Genomic DNA, 14,859 nt, shown 5'->3' on the forward strand with positions numbered 1-14,859 from the left:
ATATATAGGGAAGAACACGCAGGTACCAGTCAGGTTAATTTCGGTCTATGTTGTAGAAATTAGATTAAACATTGTCACACCAATGAAATAATTCTACAGTGATGGTGCTCTTACAAATTAACTTGATATAGCAAAAGCTTTAATAATGCCAGTAATTTCATGATTAAATTGTCCACACAAAATCGTGTAAAGCATACATGAAGAGAAGTCAAAACTAATATTGAGATCTCGACATTTTAATGTCAAACAAAAAGTTTGTAAACAAAGTTGATCTTTTTGCCGCCTTGACAAAATCGTATTCGCCTGCTTGCGAATCTAACATGGCTTATTTGATGTAACGTTGTATATAAAAACGTCACAATATCAAAATATCATGACAAACCATCTCACTTCAGCGAAAGGACCATCGTACTTAGCCGTGGACCATCGCATTTCAGCGCGACCATCGCACTTCAGTGTCCCCATCGCACCTCCGAATCCTATATATACAATATATTCTATAATAAGTCCTGGTCTAAGTTAAGAATAAGTCATACTTACAATATTCGAAGATTCACATTGTTCGTAAAGAGACTTCCTGGTAATCTTTCTAATTTGTTATTCTCTAAATCTCTGGAAGAAAAGGAATTAGCATGACAATGTCAGAACATATTACATTAGAGCACTAATATTTAACTGACCAAAGACTTCCTATTGAATATCCTTGTTTTCAATATGTTTATAATGGAGATAAATATGCTAAGCTATTGGCACATAAATATATGAAAACTCTATTTAAATAGGGACATGATTAAATATTCAATATAACATTTTAAGAAATCAAAGAATTACGCATAGAAGATGTGTGTTCAACAGGTTTTATGTTAACTATCCTTTCAGTAAATTTTATAACTTGTTATTCAGTAAATATATATTAGAAATGCAATGCTCATGGACATACTTAGCTAACCTTCTTATATTCAAATAACCAAACATTTCAAAGGTTGATATTCAGTTATTCCATAGATCAAATATATGTGTCGTCAACCTGATATACTGTGGATTCATTATTTTTCGTGGGATACCAATTTTCGTGGTTTTCGTTGGTACTGGTGAACCACGAATTTAAATGTTCAACGAATCACAAATTTGCTATTGGGTTGCATACAGACCTACACAAAACCACGAAATCAACTATCCACGAAAATGTAAGATTTCCTCAATCCACGAAAATTGATACCCACGAAAATAAATGAATCCACAGTAATGGATGTATTTTTTCTGCTCTAAAATTCAACATAAGATATTGAACTTAATTAAAATAGAACGATGACAAAACTGCTGAGCTGTCGGCACAAATGTATATTGAAAAACATCAGATATGTGTACGTGACTAAACTATACAATCTAATCTACTTTACAATAAAGTCTAAAATGAGCATAAAACAGACTTACAATGTTACAAGTTTTGTGTTGTTAGAAAACAGACTGTCTGGTAAAGTCACTAACGTGTTATCCTTCAAATTTCTGGAATAAAATCAAATATCTTAAGTTGTTTATTTAAAAAAAATGTTATATCAAAACAAATAGGTACTGAACAAATACAATGCATTTGTCTTCAAATTGACATTGAGCAGACGGTTATTAAAATAATAGACAAAACTTGCATTTTACTCCTCTGTTAAGTTTGAGCGATGCTTCCCATATTGGTTGGTGAGCAAAGTCATCGGCAACAGTTTGAAACTCGATACCCTAATTAAGATTAAAGTCAAGTTTTGTTAAAGTTTTGTAAAAGTTAACAGTCGACGACGGACGACGAACGCCAAGGAATCATACAAATTCACTTAAATAAAGGGACGTCAGAAGATTTAAAACGTGATGACTTATTTGTAAATCATGTCTTTCTGAAATTGTTCGCTTATTTAATTCTTTATCTGTCTATCAAAGTGTTTCAGATATATGGCAAAAATGCAAATAAAATGGTCAGAACCTTCAATAAATGGGCAATAACTCTAATAAGGGGTCGTCAAACGATACAAATTAATCAATTTGTAATGCAGAAATGATCTTGTCCTTTTGATCATTGTTGCCTACTTAAGTTTTGGTCTGGTTTTTTTTCAGATATTAGGCAAAAAAAACCGAAAATAGATACATATCGTCATTAAAGGGCAATAACTATAATAATTAGACTTTAAAAGGTTATCTGACAGTCTGGAAATGGATGGTCAATAGGCATATCTCATCATCCAAACTGTTTTTGCACTCGTAAAATTTTCTAATTTTATCATGGTTTTCAAGATATTAGACAAAACTTGCATTTAAGGCTTCTTTATTTTTTTTAGTCATGTCTTCTATCTTTGTTGGTAGTCAGTGTCATAGGCAACATTTGATTGATTGTAGCCAAGTGTGGTTAAGTTTGGATCAGTAGTTACAGAGATGAAGGATTTTAAAAAGGTTAACGACGAAGGACAATGGCCGAAAGTGATGAGAAATTATTGAAAAAAGAGTAAGTCAAATCATTTAAGTACAGAAACAAATACATGTAAATATTTTTAAACGTTTGCTCTGAGAACTTTATTTTTGTCATAACACAGCTTCTGTTAAAATCTAATAAAATTCATAAAGTTCAAAAAAAGTTATTAATGACTGAAAAGCATTAACCTCAGCCGGTATCTACTTTTTAACTGTAAAAGCAAGAGGTTCACCCGCATCTTCAACAACAGACACTTTTTATAAAGTTAAGGGGCTAAACTCAATTAAAAGATAGCTGAACATTTCAGTCACATTTTATATGCCTACTGATAAAAAGGGGAAGTTAATTCCTGACAAAAACCCAACGCTGAACCCTATCAACCATTTATATGAATGTAAAACAGGATGACATGTCTTATAATCTTGCAGTGGTTAGGCATTAGAAAAGAAATAGTGAATTCCTCGATACTAGAGACCTCATAAGTCGAAAGAAACTGACAAGGCCATGACAAAAAATAAACGAAAGACAAAAAAAAAGTCAAATAAGTTAAAAAAAAACCCCAAACACTTCCAACTGGGGGTGATCTCAGATGCCCCTAATGAGTCAGCAGATCCTATTAGTAAGGAGTTACATATGACATAGGATAGACAGAAACGTTCCCAGTCTTGATCCTTCTCATTTCATATTAATTCCACTTCCTGCCTGATAGATAATTTCCTTTCACTGTATAATTAAAAAAAAATACTGTTTTGACTGCTTCGATCATAATGAACTTGAACTATAGGATACAGTTACATGCATCTACAAATTGTCAATAAAGTTAAGATCAGAACTTAGCTATACGACCAAAGAGATGTTTTCGATTTTCTAGTTATTGTATTTCTATTTATAGGTAGCAACAGCCAAGCAGACGGAATGAAGTTTTTTTCGACTTATGAGTTTGCATATCACCTTGGTATCTTTCGTTAACACAAATACAATTCGTAAACGTGTAGTTAAATGTCAACATAAGTCGATACAAGTAGCAAGATGTCGGTGCAATGTTAAGTTAATATATAACATCAGGACCAACAAACCGGAGACGATGGACATTGAAAATATGATAACAACTTACATTAACATGATGAAAGTGTAGTTATTTAATATCCGTCCATTTTAGCTTCTAAAGGAATTTATCTTATTGCATTTTCATTACGGTAAAAACCTACTGCCTTGCCTTTGTATCATAACTTACAGTTCTATAAGGGATGATAAACCAGAAAGCGCATTTGGTCTTACTGTTGTTAAGTTATTGCCACCAAGTAATCTGAAAATAAGTAAATTAAATCTCATTATTTTGATATATATAACCTACATTTCTGTTACATTCTGCAGTTATGAAAATATTCGTTGGCATCTACATGAAAAATGTCATTAAATTCGACATCTGTTAAAAAAAAAAGTTAATAATAAATGAAGCTTGAGTTACAATTATCCATGGTATCATGTATATTAAAATCATTTGGTTTGAACTAGTAAAGGATAGACCAAAGATTGTATGAACTACATTTGAATATATGAAAGAAAACTATAAAGTCTATTGAAAAGACAGAATTATGATGACTTTCATTTGATTGCTCAGTCAAGACAGATTGCTGATGATTTACTCAATAAGGACCATTTTGAAAAATGTGAAAGACAAAGCCTGACCATGCAGTTAACAACAATTAACATTGAAATGCAAAGTAATGGCGGTAAGATAAATGTTGGGCCGTGAATGAAGTATATAAACAGATTATAGGTATCATTATCATTAATAACTTTTACCAATGAACCATCACAATGAGGTCAAGTTCAAATTGCACCTGCCAATTTTACATGAACACCTTACGATCATTACAAACAACAAATATAGCAGACCAATTGGTTTTAGTATCTCAGAAATGGACTTGACTAAGGAAACTGGTTATTGTCCACTAATTCATAAAATAAGGTCGATGTCAATTGAAAATTTTCTAAAATATTAAGGTTTTAAGAAGTATGTTTACGCCAACAACGGATCACTATCTTTATGTAGAGCTTTCTTCGGCGGAAGTCGTAGGCTCGACAAAAAAACCTCTCCCCAAACAAAAATCCTATTGTCTAGTTATAGCAGGAAAATAAGATCGATAATTTCAAGAAACAGTAAGTTCTTTATAAAACGCAAAACCGGTCGGCCAACAATGTTTTCCGCAAAGTCAAATATACCCCATATCTTATTACATGTATGTACATGTGTTATAATTCTTGAAAAGCTTCTACGTTTTTTCATTATTTCGTGGTGTTTTCGTCTAAACTGTTGAATATGCATTACTTAAGAGGTTCTGTCCAGTTTTCCATGGAATCATTGCAAAAAAATGAGAATGGAAGTGGTAAATGTTTCAAAGGAGCAGATAACAGCCGAAGCCCACAAATGGGTCTTCAATGCAGCGTGAAACTCCCGCACTCGGAGGCGTAGCTTCAGCTTGCCCCTAAAAAAAGTATACCAGTTCAGTGATAATGAACGTCATACTAAACTCCGAAATATACACAAACCTGTATCAACGATAACTTATCCATGCATCGCTATTTACAAAATTTCCAAAGAAAAAACAAATTCTTGTGAATGAACTTCAATATCTAGATCGCTATCCAATCTTCAATATAAACAAATTAAATAATACATTTGATCAACACTATACTAGGATATCCTCGATTTGAAATAACAAATTAATGTTTTATAGAAACAGCCATAATGTCAAAATGTTAAAAGTATGTTAATGTTGAAAAGAGAAATTTTGATTGTAAATGTTCTTAAATCAGTTTCTCCAAGTCTTAAGATAAAAAGTGCACTTTCGTTGTATTCTATTACTTCACCAAAGGAGTAGGTCCGGTAAGGGCCAATTTGGCCTCAAATTTCAGGTTCATCTAACTAAAGATTTTGGACACTTTTTAAACACTTAAGTGTCTACTTCAATTGATTCAATTCGGTTATGTGTAAGATTTTGACTGATTTAGGCTCCGATTCAAGCTTAAATATGTAAAAGCTATCAAATATGCTAAAAAAAACGTCACTTTTCAGATGGTTTTTGTCAAAAATGAAAGTGGCCGCATCCGTGTTCATCCTCAACCTTTATTAATGTTATGTATTATCGTCAAATACAACTTAGATTTCTATATTATGAATGAACACGAATGCGGCCACTTTCATTTCAGACGGAAACCGTCTAGAATTTAACTAAAGTGCTAAAATTGAGAAGATTTCAGTAATTTAGAATGACTTAATAATGCTGGTACCTTATATATGTGCATTGTATTGTCAAAAAAGCCCATATTTTTGTAGCAGAAGCATTCTACTTTCCAGTAAATAGCTAAAAGATTACATTTTCACCATTTTGTAAAACTGCTATATTTTGGGCCAAAAAGGGGTCTTACTGAATCTACTCCTTTAACAAAATAAGTTGGGGCCCTTAAATTCCAACTAGGCGCCTCAAAAACAATACTGAAAGTGCCCAGAGTTGCCATGGAGAACGGCAATAAAGTTTAGACTTGGCGTACAGCGATGAATTAAGAATGTGATGGACACTTTTGTTATAATATATCCACTCACAAGCCCTCGATCTCCATCTTTGTGATATGATTCCCTCATATTGTTTTAAATCTGTATTCGCATCTATGCATTAAGCAAACTTCAAGAGTCAGCTTCAGTACAAATGCACAAACACCTGAGATTATAACATATGTAATGTATAGTACTTACAAAATTGTTGTATTTGAAGAAATATTTTGCGGTATTTCATTTAAACCCCTTTGTGAACAATCAACTGTTGTATCAGTACATTCACAAGGTGAATGACATCCATTTACTAAATCCCTGTTAAGCAAGGCTATAAACACTATAACTGTAACTGACATCAACATGTTATTAGATGTTTTCGTTTTTCTCGATTATCTTGATATAGTTATCTGTAAAATACAAAACATAATGTCGTATTAGTATACAGTATTAAGTCAATGTCAGAAAAATATAAACTTTTTTGTATGAGGCTGAGAAACTGGGGAAGGCCCGATTGTACGGAGTACATGTATTTCTCCAGTTTTGTGCCAAATACAAAAAAGTTTATATCTTTATGATATTATCCTATTGCAATTATTATATTGCAGCTTAAATTGATAATTTGATACCTATTTAAATTGTAACGCAAATTTCAAACCTATTCTCATCCATTAATGAACCCCTGATTGAAGAAAAAGTGTTCCATGATGAAATTGACATTGCACAAAATATAGCAGTGTTGCTATATTTAGGAAATAAACACAACTAGTTGCAATAGAATGTATTCTTTTGCTAGGCAGTAATTTATATTTTGATAGACAATCATTATTTTTCAAGATAAGAGAAAACACAAGAAGGCAAAAAATAGAGACAAATTACCATTTTCAAGATTTTACTTTTTCTAAATTACAAGAATATCAAATGATACATTCAAACTCATAATTAAAAAATAATATGACAAGGCCATAGCAAAAAAGGAAAAAAAAAGCAAAAAGGAAAACAAAAGTACACATAATATAACTTGCTAACTTATAAATTACATACAATTGAAATTTTCTGTAAACTTGTGTATCAATTGTAGCCCAATTCATATTTGTTAAAATTTTTATTCATTTTTTTCTTTGGGGAGAGGGTGGGGCAAAATAGGAGAATAAATTCTTAGGAAAATTAATATTTTGTTTCAGTAGGGATGTAAGAAAACACATTTGATTTCTTAAAAATAAAGTACCAGGGGATTTAATTTGAAGTTGGAAAATGTTCCTGTATTTCATTGATATCAAAATATTTTTATTATTAAAACAAAATGGTCTGGCCTATTGAAAATGAAGGGTCGGTACCTTAATAAAATCTAACATTGAGTTGGAGAAATTTGCGTTTGCACAAACAGCTTAACAATAGGCGAACAAAGGAGTTTGAAAATGATTGATTGATTGATAAAAGTCTCGTGGCAAATATGTCATGGTTGTTCAGGACTAGAACAATCTCACAATAAACACAATTAGTTGGTACTGTAATAGGCACAGACTAAGATGAATATGGACGTAGGTGACCTATTTTATATCATGCACAGCAAAACAGACGTCCGATATGGCAAAGGTTTTACGGCCGATTGGAAGAATATCTAAGTGACCAAATGTCCATTCCGGTGTTAAATGAATATTCTATCAGCAAACAAATTACGCTACTGCTGTTAAAGAAAATGTCAACGATCTGCTTTTAGAAAAAAATCCACTAATTAACCGAGTAATTCATGAAAAAATCAAAATACTCGTAAAAACGAGACGAGTTCTAAAGACTATACTCATTTTCAATATCTTCAGAAAACAAGATGTTTCCTTTAGGGCTTAATGTTCTAACACGTTCCTCTACAAATGAAACACACACAAAAAAATCAAAAATCAAGACATTGTTGACATACAGCAAACAAAACGAGGCAAAAAAAAAGAGATTGTGAAATAATCGTGCTACTGTTAAATGGTGATGTATATGACTAAGCTTATCTAATGTGAAATACTCTTACTTCTAAAGTTAATGGTAAAAGTATGTATGTAACTGCACGTATGTGGGCTAATTTTATCATAAAAAAAAAACAAAACAAAAACAAACATCCAGAAACTTAAATGTATGTTCTTGTTGTGCTCAGAAAATCAAGTCCATATCTATTTGTATAATGTTTATCAATCGTGTATAGTTCTTGTTTATTTCATATAATTTAACTGTAAAATTAGATTTTTAAATTAATTGAATGATTGATGACTTTTAAAACAACTTCCAGCAACTTTGGCTATTTATTGGCCGCCCGTTTTTTTTTTTTTGGTTTTGTTGGTAAAGGAAGGCAGATGACCGGGATAACCAAATAATTGTTGCCAGAACCCTGTTGTTTCGTGCAAGATTTGAATTCACAATTACAAAGATACAGTCTATATACTACTTACACTAATTTGCAATCAATGTCCCGAGATATTTGAGAACTACTGAATTGATAGCATGGAAAATATCAATAACACATTAAGATTTCTACCTATTCAATATTTAAGATCTTTTGTTAGGAGAACCAAAAAAAAATAAATAACGGTACAACCTTAAACTCATTTAATTATCAGTATTATTGTAATTAGGCTGAAGTTACATGAAATTTTGGAATGGAAATAATTGACTATTAGAAACATTGTAAAATGTTTACAATCATTTATTCTTATAATTTTTCATAACAAATTATAAAGAATAAAGAATTAAGTTTAAGTTAAATTCACGTAATATGAAAAACATTAACGATTTATTACAAGATAAATACATACGAAGAAATGAAGGCTTTACAAATGTTTAATATAGAACTAAGGAAAACTTACACTGCAAAAATTCAGACATACGTACTTGTTAATTTGATTCTTCTTGTAATATAGTGAACATACGGCAATCGATATAGAATAAAACATGGCAAAATCCGTATCGCATGCTGTATCACCAGGAGCAACAAATATCAGTTCCGAGGGCCGAATGTCCCGAGGGCACACATTGGTCGAGTGGTGATACAGCATGCAATACTGATTTTACCATGTATTGATCTGTTTATCATTTATATTAACAAAATTAGTTCCGTGATATGTAAGCGGACAACCGTTTGGTTCTGAGGGGAAAGCCTGGCAGATTTTAGAAATAAGTAATTTTTTCTTATCACACATAAAATTATAAATATATTGAACATACCAGTGGCGTAGCTAGATAATTTATTCGTGTACGCCCGACTCTCGGCGATTATATTGACGCCTACGACCTCAGCAGATAACATAATGAATTGCTTTTAACAAAAGAAAAGTGAAATATTCACAGTCGATTCAAACTTTAACACAAAATGAACAAATATATAATATGAATTAACTCAGCATATATACCAGAATTTAAATTTTATATTTGCACCAGATGCGCGTTTTGTCTACAAAGGATCCACCAGTGACGCTCGAATAACACAAATATGTTAAAAAAGCAGAATAAAGCACAATTAAGTTTAAAAGTAAATTTCGTCACTTTTAATCGCAATTACAAGGCTGTGGTGTTTTAACCAGTTCTTTTTATTTTATTCAGATTATAAAAATGCAAGTGTTCACCCGGGCGTTTTGACGTAAACGTAGCTACGCGTCTGCATATGTTCTGCACTAATGTTACCACAACTGTATATTGATCTGTAATTATCTAACATTCGATAGTCGAGACATTACTGTTACATTACATAATGATGTATAATTTGACCAAATGTTACCACTAAATGTTAGGTTGTGTATTAATCCGTTTACTATATACTTTTAATAGAATCCGCATAATATGTAAGGAGACAATCGTTTGGTTCTAGGGTTGGATCTGACAGATTTTAGAAATAAATATTCTGGGCCCCATTTAGATTGTCTTATCAATCATGAAAAATGAATATTCTGGCCCGATATACATTTCTGTAATCCTTTTCAAATGTATCCAACATAAACAGAACATTCGGAAAGAAGTTTTATCATTTGTTATTTTGAGGGATATGGAGTGAACGTTTCCCTTTCTGTTCACCTAAACAAATATAACTTCGTTCATGAAATCTTAATAAAAAAGACTCGCTAATTTTAACATTTTTGGATCATAAAACTTCTCTTTTCGAGGACTCACGTTAAATGATATTACGTATTCTAATACAACATCGTTTGTAACGTTCTTTTTGATGGGATGACGTCAACAGTTTTTATGACACCAATTCATAACAGACGACGTATGACAGATATTAAATGTATGATTTAACGTTGTTTTCTTTCAGTTTCATTAGAAAGGAGATAACAATATTATCGCCAATAAACTAAATTTGCGACCATCAAATCACCAATTGAAGCCGTTAGAGCTTAACATGCAATAGAGTTGACCCATAAACCTGTATCATAACGGACTGAACGTTTGATGCTGAGGGGTGGTGAAAAATGGCAGATTTGTAGTCAATTTGGGAATGATCAGATTATAGATATTCTGCCTCAGGCGGACCAAGGCAGATTGAACATTAACATTAACATTAACATTCAGACATACGTACTTGTTGATTTGATACTTCTTGTAAAATAGTAAACATATGCAATAAATATAGAACAATCCATGGAAAAATCTGTATCGCATGCTACATAACCACGAGAAACAAATATTAGTTCCGAGGGCAGACGGTCCGGAGGGCACACATTGATCGAGTGGTGATTCAGCATGCGATACAGATTTTACCATGTATTGATCTGATTATCATATATTTTAGCAAAACAACTTTGTCCATGAAACAAAAAAAAAAGACTCGCTAATTGTTTTCATTTTTGGTAATGAAACTACTTTTTTCGAGGACTCACTTTATAACAATATTACGAAATCTGTATCATAACGGGCTGAAAGGTTAATGATAAGAAGTGACGAAGAGGGTCAAATTTGTAGTCAATTTGGGAATGATCAGAAAATGAATATTCTGGCCAAACCCAGTCAGATTGAACATAAATAATCTGGCCGTCCTTATGTTTAAACTAAACATCCTGATTTCATCAAATTTGCTAGCTCAGCTCTACTTTCCAGTCCCCTCAAAATTAGATGATCCTAGATGGTCCTAACTTCTGCTTAGCCCTCTTTCTGACTCTAATTTAATGTGGTTACATTTCGTATCATGCTAGGAAATAAGTCAACTAGACATCATATGTCAAAATTTGACGTCAGTCGATATATGAAGTCACGCATTGATGACGCAACTTTGAAGACATATAGATTCCACAACTGCTAGAAGTGTATAAAGGTATTTCTCCACTGGAGACAGTTAAATTTTAATATTTAAAGCTCGAGACTTGCCGAGCTTTTTAAATAATTAAAATTTAACTCTTGAGGATGGAGAAATATCGTAATACACGAGTTACAGTTGTGGAATCTGTTTCTCTTATGATTTTTACCTTCCTTTTCAAAGATTTAAGGAAAATAGTTTACTTTTGATGTGACGTCATCAGGCACAGTCGACTTTTTTCATGACGTCACAATAAGAAAACTCCGAAGAAAACAAGAAAACATAACGTCACAGTTAAATTTCAACCAATTATTTGCTGAGAACAGATTTTTCACTAGTGAAGAGAAATTTTTCTTCTCACACCGGTCAGGAAATGTGAAAATAGCACAAAAATTAGAGAATATGATAACAACCGAGGCTATTAAAGAATCTAAAAAAGGTGCAATACGTGGTATGCGTGAAGAATTTAGCTATGCGATATTGGTTATGCGTTACATGTAGATGATACAGCCTGGAGTAAAGAAGCTTTAGTAGATATGCCAAATTTGTGTATCTAGTATTAAATATATGAAAAATTCAAGTAATATACGAAGTGAATCCAACAAGTTAATCAGTCAAAATATGCAATCTTGAAAACCATCGGGCAGCAGAGGGTTCAGGAAATGCTTAAGCTGTATAAGTTATACAGAAAAAAAAATACGGTGAAAAAAGAAAGCAAGCCTACACTATAAATAAAAAAATATGTGATAATATTTAAACCGTAATTTATCTTCTATTAATTTTCATATATAGAAATAACAAAATAAACAACATTTTTGGAAAAGTCGAAATTAGTAGTACAATCTAAAAACAAAATACTTAAACGACACTTGGCCAACAAGAAGCAACTAGCTCTTCGTAAATGGTATGTTATGTTTTTTTTTTTTTTTTTTAAGACATATAAACGTTTTATTTCTAAATATTTCCTGTGTACAATTACCTTAGTCGTCCAGGATTAGGCTAAGGGTCCCTGTTTACAAAAAGAAACCATCTATCCAGGGGAAATAGAAGGCAATAAAAAAAGTTATCCACTTTTAACCTTGGAATACATTTAGTGTAAAAAATATAATATCCATATAATGTAAGAAGCATCTAACAGTTCTACACTTTAATTTCAAAATAGTAAGTAAATAATTATAAGATACCCACATAAAAGATGTGCATTTACTACAATAAGCATGATAGGCTAATACTTTGTTTGATCATTTGTTTTTGATACAATCATTATTCTAATACTATAAACCGTAAAAAAATGTACTTTGACTCAAGCTGTATTATACTATATAAAATGTCTAAATTTTCATTATTACAGACTCCAATTTTGTCTTATCAATGATATCAACGCCTTTCAAAAGAAGAACAAATTTTAGATTATATTTCAAGTTTTGTTTCCAGATTTTATAAATATCTTGTGGTGTTTTAGGCGTTTTATTAAATTTTATTGAATTCCTAATTTTCCATAGTGTCCATTTAAAATATATGATTATTATGTTAAAAAAATTATCATATTTTAGTTCTCCTGTGTTTTTACCCAATAGAACCTCCTTTTCACCAAAAGATTTATTTATTCCTATTTTTGACTTAATAAGTATTTCTTGGAGGTTTTTTAAAATTAACTGTGATGTACTACAACTGAAAAATAAGTATTGTCATTTTGACAAATGTGGCATTTTCCATTTGATATCTTCATTTTTTTTTAATCTTTCTTCAGTATATAAAATATTGTGCAAGGATTTCCATTGGAATTCTTTTACTTTATTTTCAATTTTCAAAAATTTTAGTCCCGACCACATATTTTCCCAAGGTATATTTGTTCCAAATATTTCCTCCCACTTAATTTGACATTTTGGAGATACATCTTTATTTAAAACCGTACGAATATAATTGAGTTTTAACTTTGATGGTTTGATTTTTTGGTTGTTTAATTTAATGATCTCAAGGTCATTTGAAATCCTAATTTACTTTCATGTTGCAAATTCTGGTTTCCGCAAGATTTCAAAATTTGCACGAAATCTTTAGGAATTGCCTGTTTAATTTTTGAAAATTCGGAAATACAATTTCTTCGATCAATCAACTTCTTATAAATTTCATTGCAGCTGATGAAATCTGTAGTTTCTAAATTCCAAATGTCCTGGATAGTTGTGAAACCGCTTTTTAAAAAAGAAGAGTAGAACAATGGTTTATTTTTGAAACGAATAGAAAAGTTTCCAAATAACCTCGTATTTAAAATAGCACTTTTATATAGAGGTATTTCAACATTTTGAATAAATCCTGACCACGTATTTATAATTTTCTGATAAACTTGTGGTAGTTGGTTCATATCTAAACCTTTCAAACTTGAACATTTACATACAAAAAAAGTGTCATTATATTTTTCGTCAAATTTCCGAAGCCAATACTTACCGATCGCATTCCAGCTTTCCAAAGGCTCATGAATTAAACGATATACTAGTTTTGTTTGTTTGCTTTTTATAAACGTATCTATACTTACCATTCCCATCCCCCCTTTTATTTCGTCCAAACAACAGACATTTCTATCTACCTGGTTCACTTTACCGTCCCATATAAAGTTCCAAATTATATTATTTAGCTCTTTAGTATATTTATCCGGAATTCCTCGTATTTCGATCTCGTATGAACAAAGAGAAAGTATCATATTTTTTACTATAAGTGTTTTACCTTTAAATGTTAGCTTCCTACTTTTCCATACATGTACACAGTTTTTAACCTTTTCTATTATTTTTCTCCAAATATCATTGTCATCTATTTCATAACCATGGCACACCCCTAAAGTTTTAACATTGCCTGTGATCCATTTGATTTTATCAAATTTAAATCGTTTTCTTTTAGAAGCCCCTAATAGTAAGCCTTTTGTTTTGTCATAGTTTATTTTAGAACCCGAAGCTTTTTCGTATAAGGACAAAACTTTAAAAGTATTTTCTACAGATTTTTCATTTTTATTAAATACCTGGGTGTCATCTGCAAACATACATAATTTGGTTTCTATAAAGTTCCCTCCCCCTCCTGGTAATTTTAATCCTTCTATTTTAATGTCACCCCTTATCGCACATGCCATGGGTTCAGCTTGTATGATATACAACAGAGGCGCTATTGGACACCCTTGCCTAGCGGAGCGAGTAATAGAAAAGTATCTTGATACAAATCCATTAGTTTTGATACACGTAGTAGCATTATATAATAGCATCTTTATCCATGCTCTAAATTTTCCGCCAAATTCAAATTTCTCCAATACAAAATCTATCCATTCCCATTCAACCCTATCAAAAGCTTTTTGTTGATCCAAAAATAATATAATTCCTTCTTCATCTTCGTTGTCAATATATTCTATAATGTCCTGAATCATTCGGTTAGCCTCGCTTATATTTCTACCTTTAACAAACCCCTTCTGATCGGTATGAATAATTTTAGGCAATACTATTTTAAGTCTTTCAGATAGAATCTTTGCAATAATTTTATAATCACAATTTAGTAAAGTTAGTGGTCTCCAATTTTTTATATTTTCCCTTTCCCCTCCTTTATGTAATA

Source organism: Mytilus galloprovincialis, chromosome 12 (assembly GCF_965363235.1).
Source record: "Mytilus galloprovincialis chromosome 12, xbMytGall1.hap1.1, whole genome shotgun sequence".
Taxonomy (NCBI): domain Eukaryota; kingdom Metazoa; phylum Mollusca; class Bivalvia; order Mytilida; family Mytilidae; genus Mytilus; species Mytilus galloprovincialis.